The sequence below is a fragment of the Bactrocera neohumeralis genome, chromosome 5, assembly GCF_024586455.1.
Source record: "Bactrocera neohumeralis isolate Rockhampton chromosome 5, APGP_CSIRO_Bneo_wtdbg2-racon-allhic-juicebox.fasta_v2, whole genome shotgun sequence".
Taxonomy (NCBI): Eukaryota; Metazoa; Arthropoda; class Insecta; order Diptera; family Tephritidae; genus Bactrocera; species Bactrocera neohumeralis.
Window position 1 is genome coordinate 71,201,005 of NC_065922.1, and position 20,029 is coordinate 71,221,033.

General features: G+C 30.0%; 1 protein-coding gene across 1 annotated transcript in view; it reads right to left on the reverse strand.

Annotated features, from left to right (window-relative positions):
- The window catches only part of LOC126760405 (uncharacterized protein CG3556), a 39,841-nt gene extending 20,275 nt beyond the window's left edge, over positions 1–19,566 (reverse strand). The window contains exon 1 of the mRNA XM_050476004.1: positions 18,341–19,566. The gene's annotated coding sequence lies outside the window, so the exon portion shown is untranslated. The remainder of the gene's footprint in view (positions 1–18,340) is intronic.
- Between the last annotated feature and the right edge of the window lie 463 nt (positions 19,567–20,029).

Sequence of the window (20,029 nt, forward strand, 5' to 3'; positions counted from 1 at the left end):
TCTTGTCAAACTTAATATACCCTATACAGGGTATAAAAAACATTTTATATTTTTAAAGTTGAGGGTTTGCGCTTTATTAGACTTTTAGGCAAAATATGTTTATCTTTGTAAGAAGAGTAGTTATAGGCATTTAAAAATTACTAAATTTCTCTAACTTTCAAATTAAAATTTTTTTTGAAGCACCCTAATATACATACACACTTATATGTTTCCATTTATATTTTTCTCTGCAACTAACTGCCTGCGCTCAATACAATTTTAACGCACTATAACTGTACATAATTGCTTTCTAATTAAGCTCGTTAACTGTTAGACAATTACTGGCAGTTCATATTATCTCTTTGCATTGTAGTTGTTATTGTATTTACATATATTAAATGTCTATAATGGCAATTAACTTTCTAATAACTTTTACAAGTTTATCACGCTATTACAGGATCGTAGAAAGTTGGTGTAGTCTAGTGGGTCCATATCAGGGCCTTCAGTATACTCTACTATAGTATGCTCTTTTACTCTCATGAAGCTAAAGAGAGGTTTAGAAATTGATTGCTTTATGTTTTTGTATCATCCGGATTTGGTAGATCGGTGTATCTAGCCTTAACAAGCTTGCTCAATTTTTTATTTATCTTATAAGATCGTCTCAAAGTCTTTGGATGTTTTGTTTATTAGCTAGATTTTGAAGAAGGTATTTTTCACTCATAAAAATCGACATCACACGATAGAGAGTCGCCTTGTCTGAAACCTCGCTTGGTATCGAAGAGCTCGAATAAGTATTTCACCATCTTAATGGAGCTTTTGGTGTTGCTCAACGTCAGCTTGCACAGCTATTAGCTTTGCGCGGATACTAAGTTCAGACATAGCGGCATAAAGGCACATCTTTTTCGTGCTGTCAAAAGCAGCTTTGAAATTGACGAAGAGATAGTGTGTGTCGATCCACTTTTCACCAAGATTTGGCGCATGGTGTTGATTTTCCAGGCCTGAAGCCACACTGACCTAGAAGAAAATGTCGTAGAATCTGCAAAATATAGACATTTAGGACGAGCTGAATCGATTTAGCCATGTGCCTCCGTACACCAACTAGTCCCTCAGTTTTTGAGCCATCGAACTGAAATTTTGCACACATTCTTTTCTCCCCAAGAGGCTGCTCATTTGTCGGAATCGCCGATATTGGTCTTCTATAGCATGTAGCTGCCATACAAACTGATCGTTCAAACTCAAGGCCTTGTATGGAATACTTTTTTATTTGGCGAGATATCTTCTTAAAATTTGGCATGGATTATTAGCCAAGACAATGCTTCAATCTCCGAGGAAATTTTTCAGATCGGTTCACTATAGCATATAGCTGCCATACAAATTTACCGATTAAAATCAAGTCCTTGTATGGCATTTTTTTATCTGACGAGATATCTTCTTAAAATTTGGCATAGAGTATTAACTAAGGCAGCGCTACAATCTCAGAGGAAACTGTTCAGATCGGTTCACTATAGCATATAGCTGCCATACAAATTTACCGATTAAAATCAAGTCCTTGTATGGCATTTTTTTATCTGACTAGATATCTTCACGAAACTTGGCATAGAGTATTATCTAAGGCAGCGCTACAATCTCAGAGGAAACTGTTCAGATTGGCTAACTATAGCATATAGCTGCCATACAAACCGAACGATCAAAATCAAGATAAAGATCTAAAAAAGTTCGAAAGTTCACTTCTAGATTGGCAATTACTCTCAAGTTTGCAACATGTTTCTTTTTACGAAGCAAATTCGTAATCTCTTCTTCTTCTTCCACTAACTTTGTCTGCTCGCCACAATTTATCGCTTTTTAATAGACAAATTTGCTGTAACTACCATAACAGAAGCTTACTTTCTTGAGCACTCACTTCTTTTGCCGTTGCACGAAATTGCCTGCCACTCATTGCTCTTGTTATTGTTGTTTTTCACTGCTAATGGTTGTCACTAAGTTGAACTCTTTCGTGCTTTCTTTGTTATTCCTTTCTCCTTTATAACTTTTTACTTAATTTTTTTCCCAGAATTTTTGCCTCACAGCTGTGGTTGTTGTCATGCCGTTGTTTTTGTTATCTTTTTTTTTGTTTTTGTTGTTGTTATTGTTGTCGCTTCTTGTTTTGTGTAAACAAGAATGCATTTTTACAATTGCAATGACACTAACAATGGGGCAACGACATGCGCCATAACGACAAACAAGTCAATGTCAATTACAGACTGCACACACACACACACACACACATACACATGCATATAGTTTATGTACCGTAAAACGACATGGCAACACATTTACGCCCAAATATGTTATTGTTGCCATCGCTACAGTAATGCATTTGGGTTTACTTACATAACACAGAGTTGCTTGTCTGCAGCCATATTGATTCACACACACAACCATACATATACACAGTTCGTTGAGTAATCGGTTAGTGTCGACTTACTGAAGGTCCACCTAAGTTTTGATGCGATTCGGAGGGAAATTTTTTTTATGCGCCTAATAAACTTTAAGTGGGTTGAAAAATAGTTTACGAACACGTCCAAAAAGATTCTCGCGTCTACATCGACAGTAGGTGGTGTATTAATAACTAGCCAAGGACCTTAAACTCGATCGAGTGAATGAAGGTAAACTGGAGTTTCAATGCGATTCGGAGAAAAGTATTTTTTAAATAATACTTGGTTAGTACCACTGAGGTTTCCAGATGCTGAGGTGCTCACCCCCGTCGGGTCTATATATATATGGTGTAGAGAAGGAAGTTACTGATGTTTTCAAGCGACTAATACTTAGAAGTGACTAACAAGGTTTCGACGCATTGAAAATTATTTAGTAAACTTCTTTGTAAGAGAGATCTTTATCGTCGAGATTCTTATCGTTTTTTTTTTCAACGAGATCCACACTCTATTTCTGGAGTTTTTTGAAAGAATAACCTGTAAGCTCAGATCTCAACAAGATCCTTTATATTCTTGGTTTTTAGGGTTTTTCCCTATTAAAATTTATGAAATTGAACGGGAAAGTCTCTAGTATTCTTCGAGCCTCATCAGCATAATTTATGCTTTCGGTCTGAAAATTCTTCATTGACGAATTGTAAGTCTAGGTGATGGAGTGAGGACTCGATCATGTATCAGCGGTGATCGGAGTTTTTTGGCTCAGATATCAGGAAAATCCGTATATACTTACTTTAGTATATATTTGATGACGGTTTCTTTCAACTAAAAATGAAGGAAGCCCCAAATGAACAGTAAGGACTCTAGCATTCTTCGAACTTTAGCGTGATTGCTTACTATACATCGTTGGTCTGAAACCTGGTAACATCAATTTCTTACTGTAAGAATTATATGAGTGAGGCCGCAAACTCTAGTTGATGAACCAGAGTGATCGGATGAATGAATTCCACTCCACAATAGAACCGTGGAAATATTAAATACCTATAATTTACGAGCTTTTCGATAAAGAGTGCAACCAGCATTGTTCAAACTTTGTAACAATTTACAAGTATTTTGCGATCCGAAACTCAAGAACCCAAACTCGAAATACACGAATCCAAAAAGGAACCAACGCTGGAGTTCTGCGCTCACATACTAGACCTTTATGAAGAGTTCACTGAATGTTTTTAGCTTATAGTGTTGATATCTATTGTTTCTGAATACCCTAAGATGTGCCGCGACCTATATATTTGGTGGTATATAGTCAAAAATATATAGAACATTTTATATACTTTAAGTCAGACTATTCCTATTATGCTTCTTCTGTGTTCCGAGAGGTCCAAGAAGAGGGATTCAGCTTTTGAAACCGTAGTGGTTTTATTGTAAACAAGGCAGGCATGGATGAACTAGGTGGTTCGGCATTTTTATCAGTGTGAAGTGGTCGGTAGTTCTATATTGCATTCAGTCAAGAAAGTTCAACAGATCTTAAGTATATTACTCCAAATTGTAGGCTGTTAGAAAATATGTGCCGGGTAATACATACTATCTATGGTGTAAGCCGTTCTGTGTTAACAAAAGTATTCTATTGTGGAGTCTACGGTTTTTCAAGTTGGCCCAAAGCTTCAGATTCATTCTGTAAAGAGCTTCATTCAATAAATGTTCGGAACTGATTCTTAATGATTTCAAGGATACGAGATCGAGACTCGGAACACATTTTAGCTCAGATACAGTCAGCTTACACCTTTTTATAGGTTAGGTCGCACCTTTTCTCCCATTTGTCCTAATTTTAAACAATAAATTGAGGGTTCACCAAGGCTTAAGCCATTTCGGTGAGTTTGATGTACTTAACGGGAATTTTTTTACGTCGGAACTCCACATTAGTTACATGAATCGGCACCAGATTGAGTTCGGAACTTTGGTACCGAAAAATAGTTGTTTCTATTATAAGTTATGTTGAAATATTTCCACGATTAATGAGGGGATCTACAAGTTTTAAACCATTTCGGTTTGTTGATGGATTATATAAGATTTATTTAATGTCCTAACTCCACAAAAACCTAAACTTGACTGAACTCGGAGCTTCGAGACTGAGACGTAATGATATTTGAGCTGAGGGACAGTTGACTGAACTCGGAGCTTCGAGACTGAGACGTAATGATATTTGAGCTGGGGGACAGTTGACTGAACTCGGAGCTTCGAGACTGAGACGTAATGATATTTGAGTTGAGGGATAGTTGCTTTCGTTACAGGTTAGGTCGCACTTTTTCTACTATTTGCGGTGCGCCTCTTAATATTCTTCTATAAATGAAGTGTTCTACAAGTTTAAGACTTTTCGGCGTGGTGGATGGTTTTAGGCAATGCTAGGTTAGGACCATTTTCCATTAGAAAACAAACATTTTTGCAGTTTTTGGATTTAAACCTGATATTCGCCGATAAGTTTCTTATTTTTCTTTGATAAAACCTTACTTCGTCACTCTCTCAACCCACTGTGGCACACAACTAAAAGAAATTTGCATAAATTCTGCCAATTCCAACTGGCATAAGAAGAAGCAGAAATAGCAAAGAAAAATAAAGCAAAATTTGCAGACGTTGAAAAATGTAAATAAACTTTAATTGAAGAAATGACAAACAAAATGGCAAAAGAAAATAAAAACACAGAAGTACTGTTAGATTGCCGAGCACGAGCGCAATGTATGAGGGTAGCCCTGCTGCCGACCAAGTGTGAGTAACGGTAAGCAAAGCTTGATTGCTCGACTCCGCAGCGAGTAAAGCGTGCAAACAATGCAAACTGCTGGTGCGCTGGTGTGGGTGATTGCAGTACAAATGCAACAACAACAACAGCAACAGCAATGAAACAAGCTTCAGCTGATGCAGCAAACAACGCCGAGGGTTGGAGTCACTTCGTGGGGTCTACTGCGGTTGCGAGCGTTGATGGGTTGAGCGCTCTGCAGTCACATGTGTTTTCTGCTGGAATTTCTAGTTTTTCTACCCTTTTGTTGTTTTTTGTTGTTTTCTATTGTTGCTGTTGTTTGTGTTGTGTGTAAATGAAAAAATTCATGCGCAGCAAATAGACAATGTGTGATCACATTTGAATGCTCGCATATATGAAAATTTCTATGTATTTGTATAGTCTTGGTTCAGACCAAGTGAATGCAAGGCATTAAATATTCATATGCTTTTTATACAAAAATAAAAAAAAAACGAAATGTTGGCAAGTCAATTTGAATAGCAATGTAAATGCCAAAATAAATACAAGCAAAACTAATTCAACTTTAATTTTATTCATTGAGACAGAGCAACAATGGCGCTTTATGCAAATTTTGAGGTTAGATTATAAAATTTTGAGGTTAGTTTAGGTTATGTTATTTTTAGTTGAGGTTATTGGGGACAATGAAGTGCCGTAATAGGCTAGCATTAGTTAGTTGTTGAGTTCTTGCTGCAGTTTGCGCAGTAATATCTTTACTAGAAGCTTGTCTAAGCGTCTCTACATCCTTTATGTTATGTGAATCTTCTTGTTATTCTATGATGATGATTATTATTCTATGATATATGATTCTATAAGCTTCGAGCGAATTTGTAATCGTTGTTTGCTCTCTTTGTTCTGAAGAAACATTCGTAAGTTTGCCACCGACGCACGACTACTGTGGCTGTTTCCATATAAATCAGTTGTAAGTAAGCGGAATAGATCCCGGTTTATTTGCAGTCAAGAACCAAGCGTTTAAAAACCCTCTTCTGGTTGATCCTCGACTTTCATGCTTTCGAAATTTGAAAACCTAACTCACCTATCTCACTATTTCACAGCGCCGGAGGCTATCTAACAGCCTCCATATAAAGCTGGATTTTGAAAATATATTCTAAATTAGAGCTCAAACTCAGAGTCCAGGTGTTCCGATTATTCGTTCACTAAACAGTTCGTATCAGAAGAGCACTTGGAAGACCTTTTCTAGGTGGATCTAGTGATAATCATATTTTATTTGTTGTTGGTTTTTGTTGTTGTTGTAAAATATGTTTCAAATACATTTTCCTCTGAGGAAAGTTAATACTTTTTCAGCTTTAACCAGTAACTTTTACATCTCTTCGTTAAGTTGGGTAATTTCATCGTCAGAAACATTTGAGTTTGACAGTTTTTGAGCTAAGTCAGCTCTGGCAATGCTCTTAGCTACATTCATCTCTATCTGCAGACAGACTTTTTGAGGTCATACGCCTTTCCATAGTAAAAATATGTGTTGAAAGTTAGAGCGTGAGAGCAGAAGCCAAGAGTATTAAATATGGGAGTGTAAGTTTGTGCGCTGGGTCAAATTCGTTAACGATCTTATCTATTTTTCAAATAATAGAGAATTTTTAGGGTTACATTTTAGTAGTTATGTTTTTCTAGTCTAAAATAACGAACAATTTCTCTTTGTCAATATATGAAAAAAATGTTATTCTTCATGCCTAATTTAGAAATACGGTATATCAAGTTATAACATACACTATATGAGACACTTTAAGAGAAAGTGAGAATAAGCTAAAAATGATCGTTTCCACTACAGTTGGGTATACATACCTAAACGGAACGGATCCGGATTTTTATCCGGCCAAGGACTGTCAACTCGGCAGAATTCTACCGCTATAACAGAGAAAAAAAAAGAAACAATATAAATTATGAAAAAAGTATTTATATTTTGTCTCTATTTTATTTTTATTTTAGTTATTATTATTTTTTTTTTAATTCTAATTATTTTTTTTTATTTTTAATTTTAATTATATTTTTTGTTTATTTTTTTCTCTACTTCACTTAAATTTTTTTATTCTTGGTATATATTTTTTTAACATAATTAATTTTTATTTTTATAAACATTTTTTTTTTAATTTTTAATTTTTAATATTTTCTCTATTTTAATTTAATTTTTTTATTCTTGGTATATAATTTTTTAACATAATTAATTTTTATAAACATTTTTTTTTAATTTTTTCTCTATTTTACTTTAATTTTTTTATTCTTGGTATATATTTTTTTAACATAATTAATTTTTAAATTGTTTTTTTAATTTTTAATTTTTAATTTTTTCTCTATTTTATTTTAATTTTTTTTATCTTGGTAAATATTTTAAAATTTTTTTAATGGATTTTTTACTTTATTTTTTAATGTTTTCTTTCAAGTCGTAAACTTTTTACATATCTATTAAATAAAAAGTATTTAATAAAGACTTTTGATCTTTAATTAAATTAAAAAAAAGTAATTGCCGCTACAACAACAAAGGAAAAATATTAATTAAAATAAATTATGGAAAAAGTGTTCTCTATTTTATTTTAATTTTAATTATTAATTATTATTTTAATTATTATTGTTTTTTTTTTCTTTAATTATTTTTTTAAATTTTATTTATATTTTTTTTTTTAATTTTTAAGTTTTTCTATTTTTTACTTTAACTTTTTTATTCTTAATTTATATTTTCTAATGTAATTCATATTGTAAATTTTTTAAATTGTTTTAATATATTATGAATTTTTTTAAATTTATTTTTCAAGTTGTAAAATTTTTTATAAGTCTATTAAAAAATTGAAGTAGTAAAATTAAAGTAGTAAGCAATATGTCAATTTTACGTTTTAATTAAATTGAACAAAATAAATTTTTTTATTAATTTTATTTAATTTTTGAACTATTAAATTTTCATTTAATTTAATTTAATAACTTTAGAAAGCTTTTTCTTTTAATTTTTATTAATTTTAAATACTTTTTAATATACATACATACATACATATCTATATGTATGTATATGTTTTTAATGAATGAAGAAATATGAAAGAATAAAAAATTAAATTAAAAATAATTAATGAAGAAATACACAAATATGTATGAAAAAATTAAAGAATGAAGTTAATATTGTATTTTTTTTTTCGTTAACAGAATATAATTTTAATTTTTTGAACTTATATTTTTGTTTATTCTCATTTTATTTTTGCTTATTTAATTATTATTGTTTGTGTTATTTAAATTTTTTTTATATTTTTTTATATTTTTTTATTATTTATTTTTTTTATTTTTTTTTTATATTTTTTTATTTGCTATGAATAATTAAAATGCGTAATTTGTTGAAACAATTTTAAAATCGTTTTTGCTTTTATTGTTTTGATTTAATCTAATTAAAAAAAAAAAACGATGAAAAATTATAAAATTAAAAAGTAATATTTTTTCTCTAATGAATTGTTATTTAATATTTATTTTTATTTATGTTAAGTTAAAATTTTATAATTTTTTTGAATTTTTGAAAAAATTAAAAAAATTAAATTAATTAAATAAAAATAAAAATAATAACTTAAAAAAAAAAATTTCAAAATATAATTTTTTCGTTTTTTTTAAACAATTATTATTTAATATTTATTTTTATTTCTGTTAAATTAAATTAATTTTTTTTCAATTTGATTAATTAATTTAATTTTTTTTTTTTAATTTTTTAAATTTTTTCCATTTTTAATTTATTTATTTGTTATTACATACGGTCATACCTGTTTCGTTACCTCCCTGTCATTTCGCCGTTTTAATTTATGCATATAATTTGTGTAAAAAATGTGACTCACCAAATTTTCGTGTGCAAATTTAAAAATTCATGCCTCAAATTTCTTCATTTACGCATGAAAAGTTATTTTGCCAAAGCGCACCATGGCGTATACGTAACAAATAACCAACTCGTAGCGGAAGGCGTGCGAACAGACATTCGCCGGTGAACGCCTCTGTAAGCCATGGCTTGGCATAAATTTACATGTGTTGGCATATAGCAAAGCAGTGCACACGTACATATGTACATACACATATACACGCTCACATAAGTATGTAATATGCAAATAGGAGTTTAACCACAAGCGTTTGTATACGTGCGAACGGAAGCGATTGCGTTGTCTTGGCGCGGTTTGGCAAGCAAATGACATGTAGAGAGCCATAAAATGCCGTTGCGGCGCGGAGTAAGGCCGGAAAAGTGCTGCTAAAATTCAAAAATTCCTTTTTATGAATTTTAATATGCAGCTGTGGCAATGCAGCGCACAAATTTGCCACTTCTCGCACACACTTAGGCACACGCTCTCCCTCGCTCACACTCTCGCACTCTTTCTCTCGCATGCACTTAACTTTTTGCCGTGTCTATTTGTTATTTTTGTTTGATTTTAGCAACGCTTCCGTTGTCTTTCGCTGTAAAACTTCACGCACGTTGACAAAACCGGTGCCTAGATGGCAGTGCACGGTAGGAAAATTCGCTCATTCGAAATTTAGAGTTTTGGATCTTGTTTATTTCAAATTTACGCTCTCTTTTCTCTCTTTTTGTCGAATGATGCCACTTGTAGTCAACTACTATCCGCATTTTCCTACAGGGTTGTTAGTCATGTTGCCTAACTGTTGTAAAATCTTGTGGTTGTTGTTGTCAATTACAAGGCAAATGTTGCTGATAAGCTCAAATTTTCACTCACTTCTGCCAAATCCAACCAACTTGAAATCAACAACTTCAGCTCTGCTTACTCCACTTTCCTACCGGGTTGGTTTTCATAATGTCTAAATGTTTTAAAATCCTGTTGTTGTTGTCATTTGTGTAGAACGCACCGCAAATGTCACTCATACACAGTGTGCTGTTGTACCGGAAAGTGGTTATGGGCCAACGGAAACTACAGTAGTTTGCCAACAGCGTCGTTGACTTGGCTAACCCAATGCACACACCACACTCACACTCCCGACTTCCATACGCACTCTCACTCTCTTACTTTCTACACCAGTTTTGACTGTGTGATCTCCCACACTTCCGCTCCGTCGCTCCCACTTTTATTGCCTTGCTGACTTTGTTCACCCACTGTTGTTGTTGTTGGCAATTTACGTTGTTGTTTTGCTATCTGTCGCTTTATGAGTTTTTCGGTGAAAAATGCGCGCCCTTGTGTGTATGTATGTGTGTGTGTGAGTGTGGGTGAGTGACTTTTTCGGTAACATATCGATCGACGCCGTGGCGGCGGCAACGTCAGCAGCAACAACAGCAATAGCAGTGTTTTTGGTGGCAACAACCACAATTAAAAGTTGTAAGCGTATATGTGTTGTTGTTTTTTATGTTGTTTTCATGAAATTTTTCACTTGGCTGCTTCATTTTTGTTGTTGTGTTTCTAGTTTTCTTACGTTATTTGGCAGTTCCAGAATTTTTGGTGGCACTGTTGTTGTTCCTACTTGTATCTGTAGTAGTTTGCAGTTTTTGGGGTTTTTAGTTGGTAGTTTTTCGGTGAGTTTCGGTTTGGTTGTTGCTTTTTGTGCTACTAGTCAATGGAATTGTGGCGGCAGCGCGACTTTATTGTTACTCATAGTCGTTGCCACCTAGAACAAAACCACGTGCTCTGCTTCTGCTTCATTTTTAAACATTCTGTTTCAAGCTAGAGTTTGTATAACTTTTCTGACTAATAACAACAATTCAAATTTTAAAATAGGATTTGGAAAATAGGTTTTGATTTAATATTTTGTTTTTGTTTTGGAATTCATATATTTTCTTTTTCCAAATTTTTTGTGTAAAAAAATTAAATTAAAATTTTTATTTAATTATTATTTTTTATTTAATTTTTTTAAATTAATTAGTTTTTTTAATTAACGAATTTTTTTTAATTAATTAATTATTTTTTTAATTAATTATTTTTTTGCTTAATTAATTTTAATTAAATCTAACTAATTTTTATAGTTAATTTTTTAATAAATTTTTTTTTAAATAATTTTTTTAGTTTATTTTTTTTATTTAATTATTTCATTTTTTTTTTTAAAATTTTTTTTTTCATAATTAATTTTTTTTTTTATTTTTTACATTTTTTTTAAACTAAATAATTTTTTAATTTTTTAAATTATTTTTTTGAAATAAATTTTTTTAGTTTAATTTTTTTTAATTACGTTTTTTTAATTTTATTTAAATCAAATTTTTTTGATTTTTTTTCATTTAATTTTTTTCATAAATTATTTTTAATTATTTTTTAAATTATTTTTTTAAATTAATTTTTTTTAATTGATTTTTTTTTTTAATTTAATTTAAATCATACAATTTTTCTAATAAAATCTAAAGTTGTCAGATGGATTGTTGACTATTTAATTTATTAAATTTTCTTTAATTGCTCTTTAGTTCATTAAAATTAGTAATTATTATAATTAATTATTTTTGATAAATTTTTTTTTTTTACTTACTATGAAATAAAAAATATTGCAATAAATCTTTCCATACATAAAAATTTTCGCCAATTTAAATAATTTAGTTGTTTTATTATATTCAAAAAATATATCTCTACTACTTGCCACCCTATGGCTTACAAACACAAATTCATACATACATATATGTATGTATAACTGTATATGTGTATGTATGTATATATGTATGTATACAAGCTAGTATCGTCCCTTTTCTTGTATAGTTTGCGTCGTTTATCACTACCCACACCCACACTCACACGCGTGCGAGCTTTTTTCGTGCACTCTTAATTATGTAATCAGCTGTTTTTGACCTTCGACGTCGGGCTAACGACTTGCAAGAGTGTGGACAAAAGTGCTTATGCACAGCTGCTTGTAGGCGAGTGCATTTGTGTATGTGTGCATGTGTGTGTTGCAAGTGGAGTGCAATCAAACAAAAGCAGAACTTAAGCATACTAAAGGCGGCGACAACAACAACCAGCAACAACAAAATGCCAGCAAAAATAATGAAAACGAACGCAAACAAGCGCAAGGAGCCGAAAATATGCGAACACATGCACATGCATTCACAACAACAACATTTATTATAGTATAAGTTATAAGCATATGATGGATATGACAGGGGGTCGAGGTGCTGACGATGAAGTGGTTGGTTGGTTGGGTGGGGAGGCGTCGAGCGCGCGTCAGTCAAAACACAGCAGCGACTAAGCAAATAGTTGACAACAATAGAAAATTGTCGAATTGTTGTTGTTATTGTTATTGTCAGCGTTGTTGGTGGTATAGTTGTAAGCTGGTGTATATTCGTGCACCAAAATAACGGCATATTTACATACTTTAAGTGCTGTAAGACGCCCATTTTGGCGTAATTTGTTGTTGCTATTATTTTTTTCCATAAATTTTCAACGCCTTCATTACTTTTTCTATTTTCATTTTTGTTTTTGCTGGCGCTCGTGCATACTTGTGATTTTTGTCAATGCACTGCCTTGAGCCAGTTTGCATTTGCAATTTTTACGATTTCTTGTCAGCTTTTCTCGGCTGATTATTGAGTTTTGGGAAATGTGAAGTGTGTGCTTTTCAATCGAATTTTAGACAAGTGAAAGGCATTGTTCAGGCACACAAAAACTCTCAAAAATTAATTATTTTGAAAGAAAATAAAAAAAAATATTTTCGAAAATATTTTTTAAAAAATATTTTAAAGAAAAAATCTTAAAAAAAAATTTATAAAAGTTTTTATTTGAAAAAATTATTTAAATAATAAAAATTGTTACATATCAAAATTTTAAGAAATTTTAAGTAATTACAATTATTATTAAAAACTAATAATGAAACGAAAAATGGTTAAACAATATTAAAACAAAAATATTTTTTTACAGTAAATATATTTTTTAGTTTGCAATTTAAAGTGCTTTAAATAAAATATTTTTTTTATTGTTTTTACAAAAATATTATTTTATAACAAAAATATTTTTTTAATTTAAAAACATATTTTATAATTGAAAATTTACATAACCAAATTTAATTCGAATTTAATAAAATACTTTTTCAAAAAAACAAAAATGTTTTTATGAAAAAAGTTAAATCTTTACTAAAATAAATATTTTTAAATAAATGTTTTTTAACAAAAAATATTTGTATTTTCATAATTTTTTATAAAAAAATATTTAGTTGTATTATTTTTTTTAATACAAGATATTTTTTAATTTTCTATTTAAAAACATAAAATAATAAAATTTATTTTTATTATAAAATTAATTTTTTTTATAAAATATAATTTAATTTAATTTAATTTTATTAAATAAATTTAATACATGGTTTCATGATAAAAATTAAATTTTTACTAAAATAAATATTTTTAACTAAATGTTTTTAAACAACAAATATTTGTATTTTCATAATTTTATAAATTTTTTTGTAAAAAATATTTTTTAAATTAATTTTTTTTAATTGAATATTTAAGAAATATTGCGTAACCGAATTTAATTTTTTATTTTAAAAAAATTTAATAAAATTGTTCTTCAGGGAAAAATGTTTTTATGATAAAAATTTAAGTTATAATAAAATAAATATTTTAACTAAATAATTTTTTTGACAACAAATATTTAAATGTCTTCTTAAATTTTTTTTATATAAAAAATTTGCGATTTAATAAAGCTTTTTTTTTTATGTATTCCTTAATATTTTTGTTATAATATTAAAAATTTTCCAATTCCGAAAGCATATAGGTTTTTTATACTTTTTGTTTAAGTTGTTTCTTAAAAATATTTTTTTTTATTTTAGATCAAAATTTTCGTTCAAATATTAAATTTTTTTTGATGTTTTTCCAATTTTTGAAAATTAAAAAAAAAAGTTAAAAAATATTATTTAAAAAATGTTAATATTTTCGAAAAATTATTTTAAATATTTCCATTCCCGAAAACATTTATTTTTTAATAGTTTTTGTTTAAGTTGTTTTTGAAAAATATTTTTTTTTATTTCAGATCAAAATTTTCCTTCAAATAATTTTTTTTGATGTTTTTTCCAATTTTTGAAAATTAAAATATTAAATTTTTTTTGATGTTTTTCCAATTTTTGAAAATTTAAAAAAAAAATTTTGTTTAAAAATGTTAATATTTTCGAAAAATTATTTCAAATATTTCCATTTCCGAAAACATTTATTTTTTAATAGTTTTTGTTTAAGTTGTTTTTTAAAAATATTTTTTTTTATTTCAGATCAAAATTTTCCTTCAAATATTAAATTTTTTTTGATGTTTTTCCAATTTTTGAAAACTAAAAAAAAAAATTGAAAAATACTATTTTAAAAATATTGATATTTTCGAAAAACATATATTTGTTTTTCAAAAATTAAAATTAATTAATTAAGAATTCTTCAAAAAAATTAATTAAAATTATATTTTTTTATTAATTTTTTTTTTTTTAATTTTATTTAATTTTTTTTATTTTATTTAATTTTTTTTTAATTTAATTTAAAAAAATTTCTTAATTTTTTTTATTTTGAAAAAAAAAGTGGCGAAACCTTTAAATATAATTTGTTTTTCGAAAAATTAATAAAATTTTCAAAAAAATAAATTTAAAGTATAGCAATTTTTTTTTTAAGTTGGAAGAGAAACATTGTTTTTTAATGTGTTATTATTTATTTTAGTGTTTTAATAAAACTTCATTGTTTTTCAAAACTTAAAAGGAGAACAATTTTTAAAAAAAATTTAATTATTTTTAAATTTAATTATAATTTTTTTTAAATTTTTATTTTTAAGATAATAATTAAAAAAAATAATTTATTCAAAGAAAACTTAAAAGGAAAGCATTTTTTAAGAGAATTTTAATTATTTTTGTAATAAAGAGAGATTTTTATATTTTTTTTTAGTTATTAATATTATTGTTTTTTTTAATTTTCTTTTTATGTTTTTTTATTTTTAAATTTGATTTTTTTTTTATATTTTTATTTCAATTCCATAATTTCATAATTAATTATGCTCTTAAATGAAAAACAAATTAATAATTTCGTAAAATCCCACAAACTACGCAAACATTTTAAAACTAAACAAAAATTGTACCCAAGAGTCTGCTTAAAATAAATTCTGTGCGTACTTTCCGCAAACAAAAGCGGCAACCACTACAGCAACCACAACAACAATAACGGAAACAGTTAAAAATGCACGCCCAAAGGACTAATTTCGTGTTTAGACGACAAATTTCGCTCGAAGAGTGAGTAAACGCTGCTTTGAGCGGCTGACTAAGCGATTTGCCAACTGTGTATTTGTGTAATTGAGTGTGTATGTGTGTGTTTGGGTGCTCAAAAATAGTTTTTCTATGCATGCGTGTGTGCTTGTGTGGGTCGCATGTCTGTGTGCTGTTGCGCTTTTGTATTTGTGCATTGGTCATGACCCGCAAACGGACGTTCAAGTGTCGGCTAGTCGTTCGTTGTTGGTGTTAAGGATGAGCATATGGGCTTTTAGGCGCAGAAACTTGCACGCAGTACACATTCACACACATTACATGCGGACAGCAATAAAATAATTTTCTGGCACAAAAAAATTGTTTGTGAGTGTTTGACGGGTCAGTGAGAAATTTTTGGTTTACATAAAAAAAATATAGAGGTTAACTGATCTATAAAGACCAGGTTAGGTAGAAAAGAAACAGCAGAAAAATGGTCTGAAAAAATTGTTTTTTATAGTATTTCTTTTTTTTTAGTTTTTTTTTTTTAATTTTCTCCCAAAATATTAAGTTTTCTAATGCCATATAATTTTTGCTGTTTAAATTCAACCATATTTTTCCTAGTGGGTCAGTTAAGTTTTTACCTTTATAAATTTTTATCTTTTGAAAATTTTTAAAATTATTTCCTAAATATTAGCTTTTCTAACGCCAAATAATCTTCTTTAGAATTCAACTAAATTTTTCTTACTGGGTGATCTTTTCCATTTGACAATTAATTATAGCTAATTTATATATTTTTAAAATTATTTCCCAAATAGTAGTTCTTCTAACGCTATATAATTTTCTTTAATTAGTTTCAACTATTATTTTCCTACTGGGTCACTTAATTTTTTTTTTTTGGGCAACTAATTATATTTAATTTATATATTTTTTCAGCACATTCAATAAATATTATCTTTTAATGTCAAATTTCATTTTTACTTTATTCATTTTGACTATATTTTTCCTACTGGGTCATTTATTTTTTTTTCCTTCGACAACTAATTATATTTAATTTATATATTTTTTCAGTACATTCAATAAATATTCTCTTTTAATGTCAAATTTTATTCTTCCTTTATTCATTTTGACTATATTTTTCCTACTGGGTCATTTAATTTTTTCTTTTTGGCAGCTTAATAGTTGACCACATGTTGTAGCGATTATTCGCAGTTGACCCGCCTTCACTTTACGCCGCATTATTTCATTAAAACTTTATCCATATTTTGTCACTCATCCCCCGCCAGTAACTGCTGCTCTTTTTTAATGGCCTGTCATTTTCGAAAGGGTTGTGATATTTGTATATTTAGCATGTAAACTCATAAATTTAAAGTACTATTACAGTTATTAGCAAATTTCGAAGTAATTTTAATTGAAATTCAGTTCAGAAATGTTTGCCGAATCAGCAGTATTCCTTACGAGAGGGTTATGTTCTCATAAAATAATGATAATTATGGCCCACAATTGAGAGTTAGCTGATGAGGAAGACGACATAGGAGTAAAAAGAGATAGAGAAAGGAAAAAATATTCATTGGTGTTTGTAAAGTCAAGCTAACAGTACCGAATTCAAAACAAATGTAACCCCTGAAAGGGTTTCGATGAATATTTATACTTTGCACATTACTCTCTACGCAATACAAAGATCTTAAGTGACCCCTTGTTAATGGTGTTGTAACTTTTAGCTGTAGTAATCCCACCGGAATTTGGAACCGGATCTTCACCTACAAATCCATAACTTTTCACCGCCTTTCTCGCGGAAAAATAATTTTGAAGGAGTAGCGAGATGCCCCCAAGCCATATTTGACCACAACAACAGAATAAAGACGGGAACACCAATTACAAAATCATGCTTGAAGAGGTGAGATCTGTCACTCTCAAGATCATAGCTTATTCCTTATCCATTGAAGGGCCAGCCAGCTCTGCAAGGTGGATGCAATAGAGGATATGGAGTAGATGGTCGTTTATCCTGCGTTGTCTGGGCAACGAGCACCGACTGGATAGGAATATTACTTTACCGTTACAAACGTCTTCAAGTTCTGCTACTTTGAATAAGAGTCGAACTTAGTACTGCCTTTCAAGGTGGTAGAAAGAGACCTAAGGTCACTTTGCCTTGTTTTCATACACATTTTTCTACTCTGAGCTTTGAGTTAGTAGTTCGCATACCAAAATATCGACATGTGGCAATGCTGAGACACTAAAATGTTACAGCAAACTTTTTAGAAAAAAACCAAAGAAATGATTGGGGTCTCCTAAAGTTGTTTTAGTGCGAATTGTCGGCTGTTAGAATGATTCTAAAGTTGTGGGTGAACTTAAAAAAAGTTGTAAATACACCTAAAACTATGCAACAAATTATTCCAATTATCATTTGTTTGATAATTGGAAAATTTTTTATTTTTTTGACAGCAAAATTGAAATACATATTTTTGTCGAGTAATTAAACTGTTGTACGAGGTTCAATAAGCTAGTAATTTTACGTTGTGTTTAATATGCTATATGAAAGTATACCTTTAGGAGCGATTTTTGTATAACCTTTCAATATTTTGAAGTATACCATTAGGAGTGAAGTTGAGGTAGTATAGTACACAGAAGTATACATTTAGGAATGGTTTTTGACGGAGCATATTATTTAGAAGTATAGCTTTAGGAGTGGTATTATAGAAGTATAGCTTTAGGAGTGGTTTTTCAGAACGATTTCTGTTACACTTTATATTAGCCAAACTAATTTTTGATACCTTTTGATATATTTTTAAAAATATGTATGTATATATTTTTAATACAGTAAATGAAAGTATACCTTTATGAGTAGTTCTGGCAGGTCACAATATTTTCAAGTATACTTTTACGAGTAAAGTTAGCTTAGTATTGCTTTTGTTGAGTATATTATTTAGAAGTATACATTTAGGAACGTTTTTTGTGAGAGTTTAGTACTTAAAAGCATAACTTTAGGAGCGATTTTTACAGAAGGCTTTTAATGACACATTATGTTAGCCAAACTATTTTTTTTGTTATATTTTGTTATATTTTTAAAATGTAAATTTACAATGTGCATTGCTTAGCTTACCTCTATGCCTTAAAGGAGTTTTGCTGCTGTTTTAGTTTTGTTATTGCTATTTTTTCTGCTTACAGCGTGCGTTGCTTTTGTTTGCGTTGAATCGTATGAAGTAGTTTCCAGAGTTCTCCTATTTTTTTTTTACTTTTTCTGTTTCAAATTTATTAACACTCCTTTTTTATAAGTTTAGTAACTTTTTTGTAAGTTTTTCTTTAGATTTTTTTGTTGTTGTACAACAAATACCAAATTCTTCCGCACTCAGTCTTTGTTTCACTGCCTTTCAATTAAATTGTAACTTTTTATTCACTTGCTAACTTGTTGTTGTGCAATCAATATGCTCACGCTGCCATTACTGGGCACTTCCTCACGCTCTATGCTCGCGCTTGTGTTTGTGAGTGTGTGCTTGGACACACGCTGCTGTGCGTTGACTTCGATCGAACGCCTTCAACTCTACTTTTATGCTAATTAATATTTATGTAATCGCGTTTTGTTGCTTTACAAATATTATTGTTGTTGTTTCTATTGCTGTTGACGCAGCTGCTGTCTTGTGAACACCTGCTTTTGTTTTTGTTGTTTTAGCTACGCCTTACAGTTACTCAATGGCATGCCGCATGCGAGCAAAAGTTTTTATATAATTTTTTCCCACACACTGCCACAAACTTATCTGCCTAAGTATATTTTTAATTAATTTTTTGTGCTAATTTTTATTTTTATTAAATTTTTGAAAATATTTAATTTTTAGTTCACTGCCAATTTTTGGAAATTTTCGCTTCACTTATTTCACTTTTTACTCGCATCAGTTTGCAGCGCTTCCTGCTCAACTGCTCTGTCAGCGCCTGAGTGTATGCTACAATATTACTATTTCTACTGCTGCCGTGTTACTTTGCTGTCGTCGTGGTTGGGTGTTGCTGGCTTGCGCTTCCTTTTGTCTACTTTGATTGCTGATTATTGTATTCACTTTGTTTTCATGCTGCTTTTTGGCATATTCTGCGCGCTGGTGTCAAATAACCGTCAGTAACGTCTGTCAGTTATGCATACAAAAGCAATTGCTTTGTTGACATTTAGCTATGATTTGCTAGAAAAGACACCAACAACATTGCACTGTTTGTAGCATTTTCTCCAATTTTTATATTGCTTTTGGCATCCACTCGCTCGCTTATCCTTTCGTGCCGTTGTCCTTTCGCAAATATTTTCACTGTCTCCTGTCGCCACTTGAATGATTGAATGCACTTGCGGTCGCTGTTTGCTGCCTTCTGACTCATATGACATTCGACGTTTGCTTGGAGGCATTGGCGTGCGTGTTGGAAGCCTAGCTGTCATCGTGTGGACGCTGGAAGGCCATACTTTTGGCACGCAAAGTCACTACAGAGCTGTCTGTTGTAGCAAGGACATCAATTTAGCTAGCGGAGGTTACTACCCAGACAAGGCTAATGCGCGCTGGGTGGCGTGCTTCGTAGGATAATGCTGAGAAAATGGTTTTAGAAAATATATTTTCATATTAGACACCCTGTAGGCATATCCTGAATGAAGGATATTACAGTTTTAGAGCCAATATAATTAGTTTGCTAAAATGAGAGAAGAAATGCAGTGTCTTGGCTTACAACAATACGTGTAAAACATTCAGGACATCAAGCCATGGGAAAGAAACAGAACATAACAGGGTGTAAAGGATTTTAAGAAATAACACGTTTTATTTATTAT